The following is a 12,449-nucleotide window of genomic DNA, read 5'->3' on the forward strand; positions in this document are numbered from 1 at the left end:
CTCCAGCTTTATACTGTAGTTTGAATAAAGGAAAGTTTCACCAGAAGACTCAAATGAGAGGCTATTTCAAAATGGTGGAAGTTTTATTTGAGACACCACATTTTATTTTACCTTTATTTAACTAGGCAAGTCAGTTAAGAACAAATTCTTATTTTCAATGACTGCCTAGGAACAGTGTGTTAACTGCCTTGTTCAGGGGCAGAGCGACATTTTTTTTTACCTTGTCAGCTCAGGGATTCAATCTTGCAACCTTTTGGTTATAAGTCCAACACGCTAACCACTAGGCTCCCTACCTGTTTGTCTAAACAGTATATTATTTTTCACATTATTTCCTCACTCAATCAATATATGCATGTTTTCATATTGTGTTTTCCCATCAATGATGGTCTTTTCCCCTCCTCTTAGGCTGTAAGCTTGGCCAACAGGCAACTCCTAGGCTGTTACTCTGAGATGACGGAATAGGAACCTGTTTGGCTTTCCAGATAAATGTGTGTGATAATTAAACACAACTGCGTCATACATAGACTGGTACAAGGATGGAGATATCACATGTGATCTATCCTGGACATCGTCACTACCCAAATGAGTCAAATCTGTCATTGTCTTTACTTGTGGTCAAACCAATAGAACACAAATAAAAAAGGCATTGGGATATGAAGATTTCCATTACATTTACCAGTAGATGCTATGAAAGTCCTCATCAATTGCATTGACATATTTTGGAATTATAACCAAACTTAATCATGCATTGCCAGACGACATTACTTCTCTTAGATTATTTTACAAAGGGATTTTACTGTTTGAGTGTAGAATTAAACATAGCTTTGCCTTAAAGGGACTCTCTGTAATTTCAACAGCCTGACCCTGAAATTTTGGTTGGTAAGCTCAAAAAATATATATATTTGTCACAAGCGCCGAATACAACAGGTGTAAACCTTACCGTGAAATGCTTATTTGCAAGCCCTTAACCAACAATGAGGTTTTAAATTTTTTTTAAGTTAATAAAATATTGACAAAATAAACGAAAGTAAAAAAATTAAAGAGCAACAATAAAATAACAATAACGAGGCTATATACACGGGTCACCGGTACCGAGTCAATGTGCAGGGGTGCAGGTTAGTTGAGGTAATATGTACATGTAGGTAGGGGTAAAGTCATTATGCATAGATAATAAAAAGGGGGGGTCGGGGGCCTCCCGAGTGGCACAGCGGTCTAAGGCACTGCATCACATTTGCAAGCTGTGCCACTACAGATCCTGGTTGGAGTCCAAGCTGCGACCGGGAGACCTATGGGGTGGCGCACAATTGGCCCAGCGTCGTCCGGGTTAGGAGAGGGCTTGGCCGGCAGGGATGTCCTTGTCCCATCGCGCTCTAGCGACTTCTGTGGTGGGCCGGGCGCATGCACGCTGACACGGTCGCCAGGTGTACGGTGTTTCCTCTGACACATTGGTGTGGCTGGCGGGCATTGTGTCAAAAAGCAGTGTGGCTTGGTTGGGTCGTTTTTAGGCTTTTAGAATGTTTACAAATGTATTAAAAACAAAAAACAGAAATGCCTTATTTACATAAGTATTCAGACCTTTTGCTATGAGACTTGAAATTGAGCTCAGGTGCATCCTGTTTCCATTGACTATCCTTGAGATGTTTTTACAACTAGATTTTTTATTTAACCAGGCAAGTCAATTCTTATTTACAATGACAGCCTACCCCTAACAACGATGGGCCAAATGTGCGCCGCCCAATCACAGCTGGTTGTGATACAGCCTGGAATTGAACCAGGGTCTGTAGTGATGCCTCCAGCAGCTTAGACCGCTGCGCCACTCGGGAGCCTCATTGGAGTCCACCTGTGCTAAATTCAATTGATTGGACATGATTTGGAAAGGCACACTCCTGTCTATATAAGGTCCCACAGTTGACAGTGCATGTCAGAGCAAAACCGAAGCCATGAGGTCGAAGGAATTGTCCGTAGAGCTCCGAGACAGGATTGTGTCGAGGCACAGAACTGGGGAAGGGTACAAAAACATTTCTGCAGCATTGAAGGTCCCCAAGAACACAGTGGCCTCCATCATTCTTAAATGGAAGAAGTTCCGAACCACCAAGACTCTTCCTAGAGCTGGCCGCCCAGCTAAAATGAACCATCGGGGGAGAAGGGCCTTGGTCGGGGAGGTGACCTTGAACCCAGTGGGGACTCTGACAGAGCTCCAGAGTTCCTCTGTGGAGATGGGATAACCTTCCAGAAGGACAACCATCTCTGTACCACTCCACCAATCAGGCCTTTATGGTAAAGTGGCCAGACAGAAACCACTCCTCAGAAAGGCACATGACAGCCCGCTTGGAGTTTGCCAAAAGGCACCTAAAGGATTCTCAGACCATGAGAAACAAGATTCTCTGGTCTGATGAAACCAAGATTGAACTCTTTGGCCTGAATGCCAAACGTCACGTCTGGAGGAAACATGACACCATCAGCTGCAGGGACTGGGAGACTAGTCAGGATCTAGGGGAAAATGAACGGAGCAAAGTAAAGAGATATCCTTTATGAAAATCTGCTCCAGAGCACTCAGAACCTCAGACTGGGGCGAAGGTTCACTTTCCAACAAGACAATGACCCTAAGCACACAAGCAAGACAACACAGGAGTGGCTTCGGGACAACTCTGGGTGGCCCAGTTGTATACCTGTTGTATTTGGCGCATGTGACATACAATTTGATTTGATTTAACTCTACAACGTGTCGAAAGCATCCAACAGGGATGCTGGCCCATGTTAACTCCAATGCTTCCCACGGTTGTGTCAAGTTGGTTGGATGTCCTTTGGGTGGTGGACCATTCTTGATACACATGTGAAACTGTTGAGTGTGAAAAATCCAGCAGCGTTGCCGTTCTTGACACAAAACGGTGCGCCTGGCACCTACTGCCATAACCCGTTCAAATGCACTTAAATCATTTGTCTTGCCCATTCACCCTCTGAATGGCACACATACACAATTCAAGTCTCAATTGTCTCAAGGCTTAGAAAACCTTCTTTAACCTGTCTCCTCCCCTTCATCTACAATGATTTAAGTGGATTTAACAAGTGACATCGATAAGGGATCATAGCTTTCACCTATGTTAGGTTCTACATAACAAGGTAAAAAATTACGGACAACTATAAAAGCTCAAACCAAGTTTATTCACCCAGTGGGTCAGACAGCTGAACAAAGACATGTTCCCACCAGCACAAATACAGTATGCATACTCCAATTTAGGTGAACTCCTCCTTCGCTCTAAACATTACATCGTCATTGCTAGAAAGGAAGTTATGGGTAATAAACTGTTCCTTCTCCCTTAATATGACCTGACCTTACCTGACCTCGGCCCCCATTCCTCACTAATCCACGGCTCTCCACCCTTATCAGTGACCGCAACCAAGCAATTGCCTTTCCTTTACTCAGTACATTACAAGCCCCTGGCTCATATCCGACCTTAATTGACTCCACCATATACATTCTTCCTACAGATAACCATTAACTTCTGGTGTAGCAACCAGACTGTGGCCCTTCCTTTCCATTGGATACCTGATGATGAACAATATTACAAGTTTAGAAGTCAGAACCCATCACCTAGATTCACCAGGTCAGTCACCTATCTTATGGAAAGAGCAGGGCCGAGATTCACAAAACCTGTGAATTTCTTCTTAACTGCAATTTTTCTTCTTAACTGCCATTTTTTCCTTAACTATAGACTTATGAAGAAAGTTAAGCAAAGTTGCTATTCGTCAAAAAGGTTATTGGAAATGTTATTGTGCTATTTCTTATGTTTCTCCTTAAGCAAAACGTTAAGACAAAATTAGATTGTTGAAAATAAAGTTATTGGATTTGTTCTTAATTCCAAGATAGCTAAACCCTTGTCTCCAAGATGGCTAAACCCTTGTCCTAAACTCTGGGCAGTGAGAGAATAAGATCATGAAAGCAATAGAAGATGTTTAATTCACTCATTAATTATTTTAAACCATTAAAATCATTAAGATAGTGTTGAGGAATTGCACTTAAGAACTATCTTATTAACTTTTTTAGAAGCTTAAGTTTTTCCATAATAAGTGTTTTGTGAATTTAGGCCCAGGTGTTCATAATGTTTTGTACACTGTGTATATGTAAACTATACGCTTTACTTTTGAAATACACTATACAATTTGTTTTACTAGTTATCAGTTTTGAGCTAATTGATTGAGTCATATTTAGTATGTATTTTAACAAATTACAAGAAAATCATATCAAAACTTATGTGAATAATGCATTGTGAAAAGCAGATACTTAGATGTAATATGTATGCCAATTGTATGATTGATTTGGTGCAGTGAACAAGTGACTTTGTGAATATGTTTGTTGTACTCAGTCAATTGAAAATGTACTTGAAAATGTACTTGTTTTGAAACACGTCCCATTTTGATGATCTGTTGATTTATGTGCTAATAGTTGTGAAAATGTACCACATAATTGCACCAGTGATTGAAGAAAACTGTAAAAAAAAAAACCTGGGAGAGCAGGAGAATGCTTTTGTATGTTACTCAATCCCATTGACATCCTACTACAGTATAACTTCTCTCTGTTTGCCAAAATGAATCAGTTTACAGTGTATGGTAACACTTATTTTGATAGTCTGTAGAGCATCGACAGATGGACAGTAACATTTCAACTAACTACTAGCCCTTACCCTATACTTAACCCTTAATCTTACCCTAACCCTTATTCTAAACCTAATTCTAACCGTAACCGTAGCAAACAGTTGCTTATCAACACATAGTTTATTAATAGTATGACTATCTGTAGTGCATCTACAGATGGAAAATCCGGACTATCCAAACAAATGTGACCCAGTGTACTGATTAAAAATTATTTAATGAATCGAATATACACTTAACCCGTTCTAGCAGTGCATTGTAAAATACACCATAACTTTCAATTGTGTCTCGTTCCATTGTGCCACATGATTTCTCCATATAGCCGAATGGCTTGCTCCGTTTCAAGCATAGTTTCAAGCCATTTGGCTAATAGCTTTTAGTAAAAATATAAAGTGAAATATAACCCCTACCCCTAACTTGAGTTCACTGTCGATAGCCGTTTACAGTATGAAATGCTCAGTCTGAAGCCATTCAGCTATGGGGTTCAGAGCCCTATCATAATAATACAAGTCAAACCAACCTTTAAAGGTTTGATTTACAACCTCTGGGGTATAACGTGTTGAGCAAAGTGGTATAGGACCTTCTGACAGTAAATATAACCCCTAACCCTAACTTGAGTTCACTGTCGTTAGCCGTTTCAAGTGTGAAATGCTCAGTCTGAAGTCATTCGGCTCTGGGTTTCAGAGCCCTATCATAATAATACAAGTAATACCAACCTTTAAAAGTTTGACTTACAACCTCTGGGGTATAACAGGTTGGCCAAAGTCGTATAGGACCGGCTGACCCATATGATGTGGATCATTGTCATGTTATTTGATATGCTGTATAAGATTCAGTAAAAATAACACCATGGTGGCAATAAAACTTTATAAAGGTAGTTTATAAATGTGTAGAATGTGTGTGTTTTGGGTCCACGCCGGTAAGTTAACCAACCTTATATAAATTAGATACAAGGATTGTCTTCTGAATAACAGGTCAGGGCATAACAGGTCAGGGCATAATTTCCATTCTGCTTCAGGCAACTTTGGTGTTAGGCTTGTATTGACAATTTCTCTCCGTCATGCCCAACCAGTGCAGTTCAGAGTTGCTTATCCAATGTTCACTAGATCTATCAATGTAATTACACCCAACACAATGTTTAAAAACATTTTTTATTAAAAAACAATTCATTATGGATAAGTAATAATGGAGTTCATTGCAACTGCAAGGATGCCTGTGTATGACTGGAAATTACAACGTGATAAATTGTAAGATAATAAAGTATGTTCTTCATAATCAAAGACAAAATACAGGTTGACTTGCTGACTACATTTACAGTACACTTTGAACAAATAACATCAAACAGATGTGTTTTTAATTTAGCGTCTGCACTGAAACACCTCATCCATAAAGTAGTGTGATAAATGAGCTTACACAAATGTACCCATTTTCTAATTCTGAAATGACTCTTTCTATTTTCAAAATCAGCAGACACATTGGCCCAAAAGAAAACAACAACAAGTGGTGGATGGCCATATATAGCAAAGCCCACCGTTGCCTCTAATGAGAGCAATGGCCACAATGGGTATCTGTTCAAAGGGAATGTCCTGATTTTCTAAAGGAATGGGTCAAGCCACTGCCTGTACTGTACATGTCAAAGTTGTTCATCTCAATGACCAAGACATTACAATTCTGCATTGAAACATTGTAGAAAGCATTGCATCTTACTTATTGTGAACTTGATGCCACGGCCTGCCTCCAAAAATGGTAGATAGTTGGTCCACCTGGCATGCCCTTTACCTCAATGACCACCTTATTGGCAGCCACAGCCATGTATGGAACTCTGCCAAGTCCACCTGCTTCATTTAAACCTAAACAGAATTAAGGCTTTAGTGAAGGAAGATCAAGTGTACACATTATTTCAAGCTTCTACCAATGATCCAGAAATCAAGAAATCTGCAATATCAGCAATGTAAACCAACAAGGCACAGTTACCACATATGTTTTTATAAATCAAATGTCAACCCTTGTATCCAGAACTCTTCCTGTGACTTTTGGAGGTTACATTTTTTAAGCTTGCTTAAAAGCGGGGCAGGACCGTTATTTAATTGTTGAATCACATATATACAGTACATTTTAATAGTTACTTCAAATAAAAAGATACATACTAGACTTCTGGTTTAATAAGGCTTGTACTCCTTGCATCCTAGCCTTGTCAAACCCCTTTGACTGTCAAGCTGCAGGTTTGCCTAGGTGTAACAATAAAAGAGGCACAGTACTGTATGAGTGTATTTAAAGGCATTATAGATGTACAGATGTAGGATCTTAATTTGAGTCAGTTTGCTACAGCAGGAAATAATCGTGCAGTAACAGGAAATGTGAATTGTTCGGTGGATTATAATGAATTGACAGGGGTTGATCGGGGGTTGATACATTTTTCGCAAAGGAAAATCAAGTCTGATAGATTTTTTTAAATATGTGTACCAGAAAAGTGTACAGAAAACTGGCCCTCAATAAATTCCTTTGCCCTCCCAGATGAGGTTGTGCTGACTGGTATGGGGTCATCGGGGTTGTGGATAAGGAATTCTGTTTCGACTCCCATACACTCCAACTCGATAACCTAGCAAAACATTTTGTAGAAATAGACAAGATGAATAATAAATTATATCAAATGTAAAAAAAAATACAATACCTAAAAATCCTTATTGGAAAAGAGTTGGCGAAAAGACTGAAATCCTTCCATAAGAAAAATGCCTGTCTGTAACATCTGCTTCCAACTCACACCCTCAAACACATAGATCCCCTGAACACAGCTCACTTTCTAGCCCACGCTCTCAAACACCTAAATCCCCTGAATGCAGCTCACTCTCCAGAATTCTAATCCCCTGTTTGTCATTATCACACACATTTTACATCATTTAGCAGATACTCTTATCCAGAGCAACTTACAGTAGTGAATACATACATTTCATTTCACGCATTTTATTATTTTTTATACTGTCCTCCCGTGGGAATCAAACCCACAACCCTGGTGTTGCACACACCATGCTGGCATTGCAAACACCATGCTCTACCAACTGAGCCACAGGGAAGCTATTTAGTTCAGTTCTTTGCACCCCATCACTGTGAGGTATTGTTTGTTTTGTGACACGTCTTTCAGAGCGTGCCTCCTCCCGTGTATGATAGTTTTTGCCTGCCTCACTAATGACTCATTTTGCCTATTCCCTGCCTGTACTTTAGCTTACCGGATCTCCTGTTATCTACCTATTGCCTGATCTCCCGGACTACGTTACTAGCCTTTTCCCTGCCTGTACTGTTGCCCTTTTAGACCCCCTGTGTATGACCTTCTGCCTGCCCCTGGACCCAGCTACCTGCCTCCTCCTGTGGTCCATTGCAATAAACACCTGCTGTGCCCTGCGCTTGAAACCAGCTCTCTATCTCCCCTCATGTTCTTTACACTGTTCTCTGTATCTTAAATATGTTTCTCATATCTTTTTATTTCACCTTTATTTACCCAGGTAGGCTAGTTGAGAACAAGTTCTCATTTACAACTGCGAACTGCCCAAGATTAAGCAAAGCAGGGCGACACAAACAACAACACAGACTTACACATGGGATAAAAAAAAACATACAGTCAATAACACAATAGAGAAAAAGTCTATATACAGCATGTGCAAATGAGGTAAGATAAGGGAGGTAGACAATAAATAGGCCAAAGTGGTGAAATAATTACAGATAATGGGGTGCAAAGGAGCAATTTCTTAAAATTATAAGTAACAATATGGGGATGAGGTAGTTGGATGGGCTATTTACAGACGGGCTATGTACAGGTGCAGTGATCTGTGAGCTGCTCTGACAGCTGGTGCTTAAAGTTAGTGAGGGAGATATGGGTCTCCTGCTTCAGTGACTTTTGCAATTCGTTCCAGTCATTGGCAGCAGAGAACTGTAAGGAAAGGCAGCCAAAGGAGGAATTGGCTTTGGGGGTGACCAGTGAAATATACCTGCTGGAGCGCATGCTACGGGTGGGTGTTGCTATGGTGACCAGTGAGCTGAGATAAGGCGGGGCTTTACCTAGCAAAGACTTATAGATAACCTGGAGCCAGTGGGTTTGGCGATGAATATGAAGCGAGGGCCAGCCAACGAGAGCATACAGGTCGCAGTGGTGGGTAGTATATTGGGCTTTGGTGACAAAGCGGATGGCACTGTGATAGACTGCATCCAATTTGTTGATGAGTGTTGAAGGCTATTTTGTAAATGACATCGCCGAAGTCGGGGACTGGTAGGATGGTCAGTTTTACGAGGGTATGTTTGGCAGCATGAGTCACGGATGCTTTGTTGCGAAATAGGAAGCCGAATCTAGATTTAATTTTGGATTGGAGATGTTTAATGTGAGTCTGGAAGGAGAGTTTACAGTCTAACCAGACACCTAGGTATTTGTAGTTGTCCACATATTCTAAGTCAGAACCGTCCAGAGTCGTGATGCTGGACGGGCGGGCAGGTGCAGGCAGCGATCGGTTGAAGAGCATGCATTTAGTTTTACTTGCATTTAAGAGCAGTTGGAGGCCACGGAAGGAGAGTTGTATGGCATTGAAGCTCGTCTGGAGGTTTGTTAACACAATGTTCAAAGAAGTGCCAGAAGTATACAGAATGGTGTCGTCTGCGTAGAGGTGAATCAGAGAATCACCAGCAGCAAGAGCAACATCATTGATGTATACAGAGAAAAGAGTTGGCCCGAGAATTGAACCCTGTGGCACCCCCATAGAGACTGCCAGATGTCCGGACAACAGGCCCTCCTATTTGACACACTGAACTCTATCTGAGAAGTAGTTGGTGAACCAGGCGAGGCAGTCATTTGAGAAACCAAGGCTGTTGAGTCTGCCGATAATGCGGTGATTGACAGAGTCAAAGCCTTGGCCAGGTCGATGAAGACGGCTGTACAGTACTGAATATTATCGATGGCGGTTATGATATCGTTTAGGACCTTGAGCGTGGCTGAGGGGCACCCATGACCAGCTCGGAAATCAGATAATGTGTCCGTGCTTACTGGGGTGCACAACGGGGTGCACAAGATTTTAAAGGAGGAATGTGCATTTCCCAATTTGATACTCATCTGCTGTGTGTGCCATTCTTTACAATTGGCTGTCAGTGCAGCATCCAAAGAAACCATACCTAGGAGTGTTGAGTACTTAATCAAAGAAACCTACAACTGGTTTTCAATTTCCCAAAAACGGTGCGAGGCGTACAAAGCAGTGTATGCCACCATTAATTGTGGCCAGAAACCCCTGCAGATCACCAAAGTGTGTGCCACATGTTGGCTATCGATTGAACCTGCGGTAACTCGTAAATTGAGCCAGTGGGAAGAACTGAAACTCCACTTTGAGTTGACCAATGCCAGTGAGCGTTGTTACATGGCGGATGTGCTCCACTCCATGTACATGGACAAGACCATCTACGTCTACCTGACATTCTTGAAATCAATACTGTCCAACGTACAAGTTGCAGTGAAGTCATTTGAGGGAGAGCAAACAGATCCTGTCAAGCTTTTGGACAATCTGGTACACCTCTTAACATAAATTTGCAGCAGAGTAGTCAACCCTATGGCAAAAATTGATGTCCAGAAGGATGCCATTGATGGACATCTCAGTACATCACCGTACCTTGGGTACCTTTTCGAGAGCATGGTGTACCAACTCAGTCTTGCACCAGAGGATGAAAAGGTCATTCGGAGAAAGTACATCAACTACATTGTTGCTTTAAGCAAGGAGCTGCAAGCAAGGCTCCCAGACAACCTAGAAACCTTGCGAAACATGGCCTTTTTCAGTGTTAAGGGAATGCTAGAGCACAATAAAGGCACCACTGAAATTATTAAAATAGCTGAGCTACTGGGGTACCAGCCCCAAACAGTTGATAAAATTGTTTCCCAATGGAGAAACATCCATCTGTTTAGGTGGGATTCAACTGAAAATAGAGTCGAGTTTTGGAGTGAAGTGAATAACTACACTGACTCTTCCGGGTCAAATCCATTTGAAAAACTGTGCAAAGCTCCTTGCCACACTCAAATGCGGAGGTTGAACGGCTGTTCAGCCAAATGAGTGTGGTCAAGTCAAAGTTAAGAAATAGAATGTCACTGCACACTCTCAACTCCATACTCCTGGTGCGGTATGGACTGAAGCTGGCTGGTGATACCTGTTACCAGTATAAACTACCAAGTGAAGTTCTGCAGCAGTTTGCACCACAGCAGCATACAGCTTTAAGGCCACTCCATCCTCTTCTGCTGGTTCCAGCTCCGTGACAATGCAGTTGGACAGTGAAGATGAAGAGAATTTCCTTGAATCTATGATTCATGATATTTAGTACGCATGCAAGGAGTGGACTTTCTGGAACTGGTGGAGACACACAGCTGATAGTGGCAGTGTGCACTGCAGTGTAGGGGAGAACAGTGGCAATATCTGGAGGAACACATTGAGCAGCTAGCCAGCCAAGCAGCACAACAACCCGGAGAGAGCTGGAGAGAGATGCCTAGCGCACACATCATTATTTGAGTTAAGTTGCTTGTTCAATAAGATAGCATATTTACCTTGTTATTAGCATGTACCTAGAATTGTTGATCAGTTAGGTAGCATGTTAACTAACTACAAATACACTGCTTAAAACTATTCTCAGCCAAAAAAGAAACGTCCTTTCACCGTCAACTGCGTTTATTTTCAGCAAACTTAACATGTGTAAATATTTGTATGAACATAACAAGATTCAACAACTGAGACATAAACTGAACAAGTTCCACAGACATGTGACTAACAGAAATGGAATAATGTGTCCCTGAACAAAAATGGAGTCAAAATCAAAAGTCACAGTCAGTATCTGGTGTGGCCACCAGCTGCATTAAGTACTGCAGTGCATCTCCTCCTCATGGACTGCACCATATTTGCCAGTTCTTGCTGTGAGATGTTACTCCACTCTTCCACCAAGGCACCTGCAAGTTCCCAGACATTTCTGGGGGGAATGGCCCTAGCCCTCACCCTCCGATCCAACAGGTCCCAGACGTGCTCAATAGGATTGAGATCCGGGCTCTTCGCTGGCCATGGCAGAACACTGATATTCCTGTCTTGCAGGAAATCACGCACAGAATGAGCAGTATGGCTGGTGGCATTGTCAAGCTGGAGGGTCATGTCAGGATGAGCCTGCAGGAAGGGTACCACATGAGGGAGGAGGATGTCTTCCCTGTAACGCACAGCGTTGAGATTGCCTGCAATGACAACAAGCTCAGTCTGATTATGCTGTGACACACCGCCCCAGACCATGACGGACCCTCCACCCCCAAATTGATCCCGCTCCAGAGTACAGGCCTCGGTGTAACACTCATTCCTTCGACGATAAATGCGAATCCATCCATCACCTCTGGTGAGACAAAACCACGACTCGTCAGTGAAGAGCACTTTTTGCCAGTCCTGTCTGGTCCAGCGACAGTGGGTTTGAGCCCATAGGCAACGATGTTGCCGGTGATGTCTGGTGAGGACCTGCCTTACAACAGGCCTACAAGCCCTCAGTCTAGCCTCTCTCAGGCTATTGCGTACAGTCTGAGCACTGATGGAGGGATTGTGAGTTCCTGGTGTAACTCGGACAGTTGTTGTTGCCATCCTGTACCTGTCCCGCAGGTGTGATGTTCGGATGTACCGATCCTGTACAGGTGTTGTTACACGTGGTCTGTCACTGCGAGGACAATCAACTGTCTGTCCTGTCTCCCTGTAGCGCTGTCTTAGGCGTCTTACAGTACGGACATTGCAATTTATTGCCCTGGCCACATCTGCAGTCCTCATGCC

This window comes from Salmo salar, chromosome ssa26 (genome assembly GCF_905237065.1).
Source record: "Salmo salar chromosome ssa26, Ssal_v3.1, whole genome shotgun sequence".
NCBI classification, from domain to species: Eukaryota; Metazoa; Chordata; class Actinopteri; order Salmoniformes; family Salmonidae; genus Salmo; species Salmo salar.